This window comes from Stegostoma tigrinum, chromosome 8, assembly GCF_030684315.1.
Source record: "Stegostoma tigrinum isolate sSteTig4 chromosome 8, sSteTig4.hap1, whole genome shotgun sequence".
Taxonomy (NCBI): domain Eukaryota; kingdom Metazoa; phylum Chordata; class Chondrichthyes; order Orectolobiformes; family Stegostomatidae; genus Stegostoma; species Stegostoma tigrinum.
In genome coordinates this window covers 71,822,862-71,834,763 of record NC_081361.1, presented here as the reverse complement: position 1 = coordinate 71,834,763, position 11,902 = coordinate 71,822,862, and positions in this window count along the sequence as shown.

Sequence of the window (11,902 nt, the reverse complement as noted above, 5' to 3'; positions counted from 1 at the left end):
AACTAGCAGCAGAGACATGACTGCCTGCTGTGGATTCGCTAAAATCAGGGCAAGAGCCCAGAATTGGAGCCTTCTCTGAGGAGTCCTCTTGATGTGAAACATTAACTTTCTGTCTCTTCATGCATGCTGCCTGACCCGCAGTAGTCTCCAGCATTTGTTTGCAGTGCAGATTCCAGCTTCTGCAGTAATTTGCTCCTGCAGAACTGAAGGGGTACAGCTATCTCAGGTGTTTGTGGAGCTGGAGCTAGAGGTGATTAGAGATAACGAGAGGTGTGAAAACCATGGTGAGAATTTTCAAAATCTAATTGCTTAACCAAGGAGTTGGATTTTCCCCCCAGGTTTGAAAATGAATTGACACTGAAGTAATATTTTAAAACTTAATGTTCAGGGCATATTTTATCCCGGTTTCCAACTTTATCTGAAACTCAAACCTCTCATTTTCCAGTTTTTTTTTTTGCTGCGAGTTCTCCTTGATAAAGTCAAGATTCCACCCAATGTCAAAGATATTATAAATATTTACACCATCACAGAATGTTTTCTTATTGCTGTGGAGTTCTTAATCTTTTTTAACCCTCTTGCATCATCATCAAGGGAAGTTCCTAGTTGTCAAAAGATTTAAAATGGTATCCTTACATAACTCTTGACAAAAATGACTTCAGAAGCTCCTAGATATGGCCATGATTTCTGAATACTTGTGTTTGATAACAGTGCTCTAGCAAATGAATTATTGTAAGAGTTGATTATCAACAAAATAGTTCACACTTGTCTAATATTCAGCACTTCCAGTAAGATGAATTCCCTGATGTGACTTAAGGAACACAATGCACGTAGTGGCACTAGTAAATGTAAATGAGTTATAATTTTGTTTGCTCATTATACTTATGAATTACGCAGTCTGGGTGTATGCCAGCTTGTGTTGATTTAAAGATGAAAGCTAATGTTGAGAGTGGGAACATGTACAGACCATTGCTTCATTTCAGTCTAAATTTCTATTTGAGGCTTTAGGTTGTAAAAGTTATTAGTGCAGAATTCAGTCTGTAATCCTATTTCAGTGCACAGAAGATCCTGGGATAAAAGTTACTGTGCGAAAATGGCTAAGGTTGTTAGAATGGCTAGTTTGGAATGGTTTCACCAGCCATGAAGTGTTTATTATGTTACTAAGTATGTTGCATAATGTTTTTGGAACTTTAGTCTGTAAACTTGTAGCTGATCTAAGACGACTTGATGTTGAACAAGGGGAAAAATGTGTTTTAATCACACAACTGATATTGATAAAATCCCTACAGTGTGGAAGCAGGCCATTCGGTCTGTTGCGTCCAAGCTGACCCTTTGAAGAGCATTGCACCCCAGAGGCACACTTACTCTGGTAACCCTGCATTCCCCATGGTTAAGCCACATCCCAGGGCACTATTGACAATTTAGCATGACCAATCCATCTAACCTGCATGTGTCTGGACTGTAGCAAGAAACTGGAGCATCCAGAGGGGAAACAGATATGGAGAATGTGCACATTCCACATACAGTCACCCAAGGGTGGAATTAAACCTCGGTCCCTGATGCTGTGAGACTACAGTGCTAACCAGTGAACCACCATGCGACTTAGATATTACTGTGTTGAAAGTAGAAATTTTCTAAAGTATTTGTTTATGCACACCAGTCCAGATTTTGTAGTGCTGATGACTGAATCTGCCAGTGTTCTGTTGGCATTTCTCTGAAATTCTCAACAATTCAGGAGCCTGTACATGTGCAGAATAACAGGAAATCCAGAGATTGGGATTCTGCATTTCTCTATCGGGTTTACTTTTCAATTTGCAGTATTGCATCCTGTTTAGGCTGCTGCAGTTTGGAAGAATGTGAAGATGATGAAGGGGGTACGGGGAAGATTCAGGAGAGTGATACAGTTGTGAAGATCAATTGAAGTTAGTATTGTTTTCCTTTTGTAGAAAAGGCTGAAATGAAATTTGGTAGAGGTTTTGAAAATCATGAGGCTAAGCGGGAGAAATTGTTCCCTGTTGAGAGCAAGAGGGTACACATTTAAAGATTAAGTGATATTGTCCAGAAACAGTCAATTTGAGAGCTTAAAATTTGCAGTAACCTGGAGGCAGATTCAATCAAGACACCCGGAAGAATTGGAGTCTTTCCAGAGTTCTGAAGAGGAAGCAGAGCTACAAGAAGATGGGGGAATGGCAATAAGGGCATTTCTGTGAATTGACTTGCATACAATGAATCATGAAAATGCACATTCTTGTTGATTGAGAGGTAACCAGGTTATCTTTTCACGGTGCGGCAAATGTATAATTACTACAGAATTTCAATGGCTGTGAAAAACTTTGTGGAATGTCAGACTTCTCCATTGTGAAGATTCAACATTTTTTAAAACAAAGTTTCCGGTTCTACCTTCAACCTGTGTCCCAAATATTTATTTCAGTTTCTGTAAACTGCAAGTAAAAGTGAAGCATGATTAGTGCATTGTGCTTCTTGGTTTACAGCCTGAGGATACTTGAATATAATTGGCTGCTTATCCTTCTTGATAACATCATTGCTGGAAATACCTTGACAATGCAAAATTCAAACAAGGAAAGGGAAAATCAGCACGACAGATATTGCTACATCAGAGAGGGAGCTGTCTTTTAAGGTCAAGGCTGCTATTTTGCTGTTGATAAAATTCAGGGTGTATGAGTGCCTGGTTTATCCATGCTTGAGCCAGGTCCAGAATGTAACTTGTATATTTACCTAATATTCTGTTAAGTAGGTGTATATTTTCTGTAAACTGAAATGTACCGTAGCTTTTACTATGGTGTTAAGTTATAGAAATTTGTTTCATATACTTATGCCTCTGTTTTCATTGAGTTCAAGACTTGATTTTGAAAATGTATACATAAACATTTAAGCACATATGCTAAAGTTGCAAGTAGAAGAAAGGTATGCACTGCTTTCTTGGATAGATGTTGATAAGTCGCTTCATCCTCATTGTCTGCCTTGCATTCTAAATTATATATGGTCATTTGCCAAAGTGTACAAAATGTACTACATAAATGCTTTGTGCAAGACTGCCTTTTCATTTGTGTTCAGGTGTATTCAAGTGATGGTCTTTGAGCCATAAAATGGCATTATAAATCAGTTCAATCAAATCAAGCTAAAAAGTTTTGTTACTTAACACTAATGTTTTGTTCGCCCACTTGTAGGTCTGTTTATTTTAAGGCATTTTCAGATCCTTGAGTATTTCCTTGTCCCTGTACTGAAATTTACTCTTGCCTGTTTCAAAAGGCAACTTAATATTCTTATGTACACTGTTTTTCTTAACATTGAGTCACATGGTGCAGTCCAGTTTAGGACACTAATTTTTTTTGTTTATGGACTTGTGCTTAAATTTATTTCTGTGAAATAATTTGCAGTTTTCTTGGAAGTTTAGAATATAAATTGAAAAGTTTTTGGAAAGTTTCCAATTTGCCCTACGTTTTTTAGAACTAACTTTGCCACTAACTGAGCAAATCATGAAATAAATTGAAGATGAGAGGCAAAAGATTTGCAAATGGATTTGAACCTTTGTAACATTACAAATCGTCAAATCTAAATTGATAGCTAAAACATTTATTTTTAAAGTACAGTTTGAATTTGTTTTTGAAGGGGATGTGAAAAAAAATTTGTGAAACCAAGTTAAATATACCCATGATAACAAGGTGTAGAGCTGAATGAACACAGCAGCCAAGCAGTATCAGAGGAGCAGGAAAGCTGCCATTTCGGGCCTGGACCCTACCTCAGAATTTTTTTTTCTGAAAAAGGGTCTAGGCCCTAAACGTCAGCCTTCCTATTCCTCTGCTGCTTGGACTGCTGTGTTCATCCAGCTCTACACCTTGTTATCTCAGATTCTCCACCATCTGCAGTTCCTACTATCTCTTGAATATACCTAAGTCTGATTTCTTCAAATTGATTTTGGACTACTGTAACTGCGTGGTTAGATGCCTGCACCAGAAGTGGAACTGCTCAGTAAAAATTGCAATTACCTTGACTCTTACATTTGATTTGATGTGACATCTTTTGATGAAATGACTAAATGCAAAAACACTGCCCAGCACCAGGATTTGTTCAAGGAGCTCAACAATTCTTCTGTATTTTTAACTACGTGCTTGCATGATTTGGAAATGTAAACAGTGAGTATTTGAAGATCTTTTCCACATTGGCATAAGATCAGTTGGCAGTTTATAATGGAGACCTTGACACTAATCTCCACATGAAGTGAAACTTAGGGCTTTTCACAAGAGTGAGAGGGGTGAGATAGTTGAAATTCAGTGAAAATGTCTAAAATATAAAGTACTTTGGTCCAATGTGTCTTATTCCTTTTTCTTGTCCCAGCCCCCACTGGCATCTAAGTCAGTTGGCACTTCAGAGCAAGCACTCAAACAGATTTACAGTCACTGTAGAATTTTTGTTTTTAATCATTCAAATGTATTCTCGTGGAACTATTTTCATTGGAATTCTTTGAGTAGTTTGACAGATCCCAAGGTGAATGGATTATATCACCTATAATTAAAGAATGGAGCACTTGAGCTCAAGTAAAAATTATGCATAGAACTAGTGACTTTTTGTGACTGCTCAAACAATTGTAGAATATTTTCAAAGCAAATGAAATACTGTCTTAGTTAATCAGATTAACTATGTGCAACAGTGGCTTGGGTTTTGAAATGGAGCGGTGCCTTCCTCTGACCATAGTTAAATTGCTGTTATTGATTGAATACTCATCTGTATATAATGCTGTAGTTTAGCAGGACAATTCATGGTGTGGTTTAAATGGAGCAACTTACTGCATTCTGGTAAAACCTACTGGACAAAATACAGCCACTTGGATCTATTTGGTAAATCTGCCAGAGTGGTTTCTGCAGATTTGCAGCAGAAGATTTTAAATCAATTGTGAGTCTTTCTTATATCCTTTGTAATGTACATGTTCATGTAGATTCTTCTATGAAATGTTCATCTCCAATCAAGGAATTATACCTGTATTTTGTGTAAAAATAGGTAGAAAATCATTATCTGATTTCTTCATGATAGATGATGCTAATTATTTCAAATGTTGTGTGACTATGTTGAAATGTGCAAGTGATCAACTTTGTAGAATGCCATTTGGGAATGTATTCTGTGGGCACTGTGCAGGGTTCAACTTGGAAAATGTTTAAAAAACATTAAATTGTGAGGAACAAAACTGCTGTAGTTTAATTTTGTTTTTGAGAATATAATTATTTGAAATTCCTTCAAAGTTTTCGGATTAAAATAGGTCTTGCTAATTGGCATGTAACTTCCTGTTGCTCATTGAATCTTCAAGGACTGTAACTCCTCCCCAGAACCCTCACCCCATCCCCCTCTCTCTGATGAAGGGTGTCTAGGCCTGAAACGTCAGCTTTTATGCTCCTGAGATGCTGCTTGGCCTGCTGTGTTCATCCAGCTTCACACTTTGTTATCTATGTTACAGCACTATGATATTTTAATTAATTCCTTCAGCATAGGTATCATTTGTTGGACTCTACATGTCTGAGTTACCCATGTAATATTGGTCTGCAATGTCTTCAGCCCAAGGAATGAAGAATAATTACAGACAACATTTAACTATACTGCAAATTGTGCTAGCAATGCATCATAATGACCATATTTACTGAAAGCAACGAGGTTCCCAAGGAACGATTCTTGAAGCTATTTGTTTTAGAAACATCATAAGATCTAGAACAGAACACTTTCTTACATAATTTCTTCTTTGGGGAACCAACTCTCCAAGTTATATTAAGCAATGTTATATTCTTGATTAACGGTACTGGTTGAAACTTTCAAATAATGGCACTAATTATGGAAAAACAATTCAAATCAAATCTTCATGATTTGCCTTGTTGCAAAAAAATAGTTCTACCACACATTTTCAGAAAATTAGTAAAACAAAACTGGAAATCTGAAATCAAAAATGAGGTGCTGAAGAAATTCAGCAAGTCTAGTAGCGTTTGTCACAAGAAAAATACAGTTAATGTTTTGTGTCTAGTGACCCCTTGTTTGAAAACAAGAGACATGACTCCAATGTTGAATTGAAACTCAATCTTTTGTACAAACTAGAGAAAAGCAAACATGAACAGGTAGGAATGATGTTAAAACCATATGCACTGCATGCAGATAGTTCTGCTCATACTATGTTTTGTTAATGCAAAGTGGCTGTAATATGACTCATGAATAGTGGATGCTATATGGATAATGCAAACTTCCTGCTGAACAAGGTTAGCTCCCCCCCCCGCCGCTGCCGCCACCGCCAAGAGATTTCCCTATTGCATGAGGTCACACAAGAACACGACTATTGTGCTATAGGAAAACTATTTGTGTGCAAACTGAATTCTAAATTTCAAAATTAAGGTGATAGTGTAAGTTAACAAACAAATAATAGTTGAATGTGCACAGTTTCTATTAAATGGATCATGCAATTGAGAAGGATCTCGACTCTGATGTTAATGCACCATACCATCAAATTTCAGTATACAAAGGAATTATAATTCTTCACTTTTAAAGATAAGCGCTTCCAGGCCCTAACTTGTTTCCACTCTTGACATGACAACTGTGCGCTATGGCCAGGGATAGGATTTTCCTCGTGTGAAAATTTTGGAAGTATTTTGAATCAAAATTTCAGTTTCTTTTCCATTTTCTTATGCTGTACACATCCTATCTTCAATGTAGTTTGTTAAATCTAGCCTACTGTATTCATCACTCACAATATGGTCTCCTCTACAATGGGGAAATGAAGTAAAGACTGGATAACCATTTTGTGGAGCACCTACTATTATGGATCAGACCAAATTCCCTCCATTTATATGAAGAAGATAGCTAAAATACCCAGCATTTTCTTGTTTTAAAAGGCAAAAGTGTGAAGTATTGTGTTCTGCCTGTAATTCAATTGGTCAAACAAGCAGGCTTTAAAGCTGTGGGCTGGGCTGGTTGGGCCAGCATTTATTGCCTGAGCACTCGCTGCCCTCAAGAATCATGTGATCATACAATCCCTACAATGTGGAAGGCGGCCATTCAGCCCCTAAAGTCCACACTGCTCCGAAAAGAATCCCACGCAGACACACCCCCGCCCCATCCCGATCCCTCTAATCCAGCATTTCCCATGGCCAATCTACCTAGCCTGCACACCTTTTGGACAGTGGGAGGAAACTGTAGCATCCAGAGAAAAGCTATTCAGACACAGGGCCAATGTGCAAACCCTAAAAAGAGTCGCCTGATGCTGGAATCTAACCTGGGTGCCTGGCGCTAGCAGTGCTAACCATGCCACCACCGTGAACTGTGGCAGCAAACTGCCTTCTGTCTTGAGAGATAATGGGAACTGCAGATGCTGGAGAATCCAAGACAACAAAATGTGAGGCTGGATGAACACAGCAGGCCAAGCAGCATCTCAGGAGCACAAAAGCTGACGTTTCGGGCCTAGACCCTTCATCAGAGAGGGGGATGGGGTGAGGGTTCTGGAATAAATAGGGAGAGAGGGGGAGGTGGACCGAAGATGGAGAGTAAAGAAGATAGGTGGAGAAGAGTATAGGTGGGGAGGTAGGGAGGGGATAGGTCAGTCCAGGGGAGATGGACACGTCAAGGAGGTGGGATGAGGTTAGTAGGTAGATGGGGGTGCAGCTTGGGGTGGGAGGAAGGGATGGGTGAGAGGAAGAACAGGTTAGGGAGGCGAAGACAGGTTGGACTGGCTTTGGGATGCAGTGGGTGGAGTGGAGGAGCTGGGCTGGTTGTGTGGTACAGTGGGGGGAGGGGAAGAACTGGGCTGGTTTAGGGATGCAGTTGGGGAAGGGGAGATTTTGAAACTGGTGAAGTCCACATTCATACCATTAGGCTGCAGGGTTCCCAGGCGGAATATGAGTTGCTGTTCCTGCAACCTTCGGGTGGCCTCATTGTGGCACTGCAGGAGGCCCGTGATGGACATGTCATCTAAAGAATGGGAGGGGGAGTGGAAATGGTTTGCGACTGGGAGGTGCAGTAGTTTGTTGCGAACTGAGCAGAGGTGTTCTGTAAAGCGGTCTCCAAGCCTCCGTCTCCAACACCATTCATGACCTCATCACCTCAGGGGACCTCCCACCCACAGCCTCCAACCTCATTGTTCCCCAACCTCGCACGGCCCGTTTCTATCTCCTTCCCAAAATCCACAAACCTGCCTGCCCCGGTCGACCAATCGTCTCAGCCTGCTCCTGCCCCACCGAACTCATCTCCACCTATCTGGACTCCATTTTCTCCCCCTTGGTCCAGGAACTCCCCACCTACGTCCGTGACACCAACCGCGCCCTCCACCTCCTCCAGGACTTCCAATTCCCTGGCCCCCAACACCTCATCTTCACCATGGACGTTCAGTCCCTATACACCTGCATTCCGCATGCAGATGGCCTCAAGGCCCTCCACTTCTTCCTGTCCCGCAGGCCCGACCAGTCCCCCTCCACCGACACCCTCATCCGCCTAGCCGAACTCGTCCTCACCCTCAACAACTTCTCTTTTGACTCCTCCCACTTCCTACAGACTAAGGGGGTGGCCATGGGCCCCAGCTATGCCTGCCTCTTTGTAGGTTACGTGGAACAGTCCCTCTTCCGCACCTACACAGGCCCCAAACCCCACCTCTTCCTCCGGTACATTGATGACTATCGGCGCCGCCTCTTGCTCCCCAGAGGAGCTCGAACAGTTCATCCACTACACCAACACCTTCCACCCCAACCTTCAGTTCACCTGGGCCATCTCCAGCACATCCCTCACCTTCCTGGACCTCTCAGTCTCCATCTCAGGCAACCAGCTTGTAACTGATGTCCATTTCAAGCCCACCGACTCCCATAGCTACCTAGAATACACCTCCTCCCACCCACCCTCCTGCAAAAATTCCATCCCCTATTCCCAATTCCTCCGCCTCCGCCGCATCTGCTCCCACGACAAGACATTCCACTCCCGCACATCCCAGATGTCCAAATTCTTCAAGGACTGCAACTTTCCCCCCACAGTGATCGAAAACGCCCTTGACCGCGTCTCCCGTATTTCCCACAACACGTCTCTCACACCCCGCCCCCGCCACAACCGCCAAAGAGGATCCCCCTCGTTCTCACACACCACCCCACCAACCTCCGGATACAATGCATCATCCTCCGACACTTCCGCCATCTACAATCCGACCCCACCACCCAAGACATTTTTCCATCCCCACCCCTGTCTGCTTTCCGGAGTGACCACTCTCTCCATGACTCCCTTGTTCGCTCCACACTGCCCTCCAACCCCACCACACCCGGCACCTTCCCCTGCAACCACAGGAAATGCTACACTTGCCCCCACACCTCCTCCCTCACCCCTATCCCAGGCCCCAAGATGACATTCCACATTGGCAGATGTGCAGGTGAACTTCTGCTTAATGTAGTATACTGCATCCACTGTACCCGGTGTGGCTTCCGCTACATTGGGGAAACCAAGCGGAGGCTTGGAGACCACTTTGCAGAACACCTCTGCTCAGTTCGCAACAAACTACTGCACCTCCCAGTCGCAAATCATTTCCACTCCCCCTCCCATTCTTTAGATGACATGTCCATCATGGGCCTCCTGCAGTGCCACAATGATGTCACCCGAAGGTTGCAGGAACAGTAACTCATATTCCGCCTGGGAACCCTGCAGCCTAATGGTATGAATGTGGACTTCACCAGTTTCAAAATCTCCCCTTCCCCAACTGCATCCCTAAACCAGCCCAGTTCGTCCCCTCCCCCCACTGCACCACACAACCAGCCCAACTCCTCCACTCCACTCCACCCACTGCATCCCAAAACCAGTCCAACCTGTCTCCGCCTCCCTAACCTGTTCTTCCTCTCACCCATCCCTTCCTCCCACCTCAAGCCGCACCCCCATCTACCTACTAACCTCATCCCCCCTCCTTGACCTGTCCGTCTTCCCTGGACTGACCTATCCCTACCCTACCTCCCCACCTATACTCTCTCCACCTATCTTCTTTTCTCTCCATCTTCGGTCCGCCTCCCCCTCTCTCCCTATTTATTCCAGTTCCCTCTCCCCATCTCCCTCTCTGATGAAGGGTCTAGGCCCGAAACGTCAGCTTTTGTGCTCCTGAGATGCTGCTTGGCCTGCTGTGTTCATCCAGCCTCACATTTTGTTGCCTTCTGTCTTGAACTGTTGCAGTCCGTGTGCTGGAAGTAGATCTGCAATATCATTTACGGAGGAAATTCCAGGAGTTTGACCCAGCAACAGCAAAGGAATAGTGATATATTTCCAAATCAGGATGCTGAGTACACAAGAGCAAGAGCAACAGTAGGCCATCAGCCCCTCGAGCCTGCCCTGCCATTTAATAAGATCATGGCTGATCTTGTTGAGACTCAGCTCCACTTACCTGCCCACTCACCATAACCCTTAATTCCTTTACTGTTCAAAAATCTATCAAGCCTTGCCTTAAAAACATTCAATGAGGTAGTTTCAACTGCTTCACTGGGCAGGGAATTCCACAGATTCACAACCCTTTGGGTGAAGAAGTTCCTCCTGACCTCGGTCCTACATCTGCTTCCCTTTATTTTGAGGCGATGCCCTCCAGTACTCATTTTACCTCCTAGCAGAAACAACCTCCTTGCCTCACCTTATCTATTCCCTTCATAATCTTATGTGTTTCTGTAAGATCACCCCTCATTCTTCTGAATTCCAATGAGTATAAGCCCAGTCTACTAGGTCTCTCCTCATAATCCAACCCTCTCAAGTCTGCAATCAACCGAGTGAATCTCCTCTGAACCTCCTCCAGTGTTAGTATATCTTTTCTCATGTAAGGAGACCAAAACTGCACACAGTACTCCTGGTGTGGCCTCACCAGGACCCAATACAGCTGCAGCATAGCCTCCCTGTTTTTAAATTCCATACCTTGTGCCTTTTTAATCACCTGCTGCAAATGCAATCCCACCTTCAGCGATTCATGCACAAGGACACCCGAGTCCCTCTGCACAGCAACATGCAACATGCTGCAATTTTTTTTACCATTTAAAACATAGTCCATTTTGCTGTTATTCCTACCAAAATGGATGACCTCACACTTATCAACAATGTACTCCATCTGCCAGACCTTTGCCCACTCACTTAGACTATCTGCATCCCTCTGCAGACTTTGTGTCTTCTACACACTTTGCTCTACCACTCACCATAGTGTCATCTGCAGATTTTGACACACCACACTTAGTCCCCAACTCCAAATCATCAATGTAAATTGTAAACAACTGCAGTCCCAACACTGATCCCTGAGGCACACCACTTGGAGTAGATTGTAGGGGAGTGAATTGGGAGGGAGCAATAGAACATGGTAAGGAAAGCAAGCCCTGTTTCCATGGGGATACAGTGAATACATATTTATAATATGCCTGAGGCTGGATAGAGCGAATGGTAATGTAAAGTGAATAGATGAAGACTCAGAGTGGGAATCTGGCGGACGTGCAAAGCATTTGCAGTTGACAGGAAGGGCTGTTAGGATGAAGATGTAGATGTTTAAGGGTTCATGAAGTGGAACCTGAGACTTATTGCTGGAGGAGCAACTGCTGTTGCCTGGAAATAACCAATTTGCTCTGGAGGTGAAATTGGCTGCCACCTCAGCTGCAGTTGGTGGAGGTGGTGTTTCATTCTGAGAGTGAGGGTCCTTCAAGTTTGAATGATGGAAAGAGTCTTCAAAGGACACGGTCATTACATCGTCTCCCCATACACTGAATCTGAAACAACAGATTGTTGCCCTAAACTCTCCTGAGCACATTGTGCAAGATCCCACCAAATGCCTGTAATGCTGTAACAATGTTTGTCTCTTTGGGAAGTTGGACCATAGTTGCCAAGGTAATAATCCCCTGCCATTTATACATTGCCTGTATACCATGTGTGAGCTACTCTGTTC